The sequence below is a fragment of the Charadrius vociferus genome, unplaced genomic scaffold (assembly GCF_000708025.1).
Source record: "Charadrius vociferus isolate BGI_N301 unplaced genomic scaffold, ASM70802v2 scaffold39, whole genome shotgun sequence".
NCBI classification, from domain to species: domain Eukaryota; kingdom Metazoa; phylum Chordata; class Aves; order Charadriiformes; family Charadriidae; genus Charadrius; species Charadrius vociferus.
In genome coordinates this window covers 3,518,768-3,519,038 of record NW_009650188.1, presented here as the reverse complement: position 1 = coordinate 3,519,038, position 271 = coordinate 3,518,768, and the positions used below count along the sequence as shown (strand labels likewise).

The 271-nt window shown below is 41.0% G+C and overlaps 1 protein-coding gene across 1 annotated transcript in view; it reads left to right on the top strand.

The window, feature by feature from the left end:
* Window positions 1-271, top strand: part of PBX1 (pre-B-cell leukemia homeobox 1) — a 185,488-nt gene that overhangs the window by 175,964 nt on the left and 9,253 nt on the right. The window lies entirely within an intron of this gene.

The following is a 271-nucleotide window of genomic DNA, read 5'->3' as shown; positions in this document are numbered from 1 at the left end:
TCCAGGCAGGGTTTTGTTTTTCTCGATCCAGAGCATGAAGAATCCTTCCTCCAGCTGAGGAGCTGTTGAAGAATGTTCTTGGCATTGAGCTGTAACAACATGTGGCTTTGAATAACCTCAAGAGTGCATCTTTTTTTTTTTTTTTTTTTTGCTTGCTCTGTTCTTCATACTACTAACCTGACTGTGTGTTTTGTTTTTGTGGTTGCTTTGCATGTTGTTCCTTCCTCTTGGCTGAGAGTCATGGGGTGGATCTTTTTCCTTTCTGTGCTTT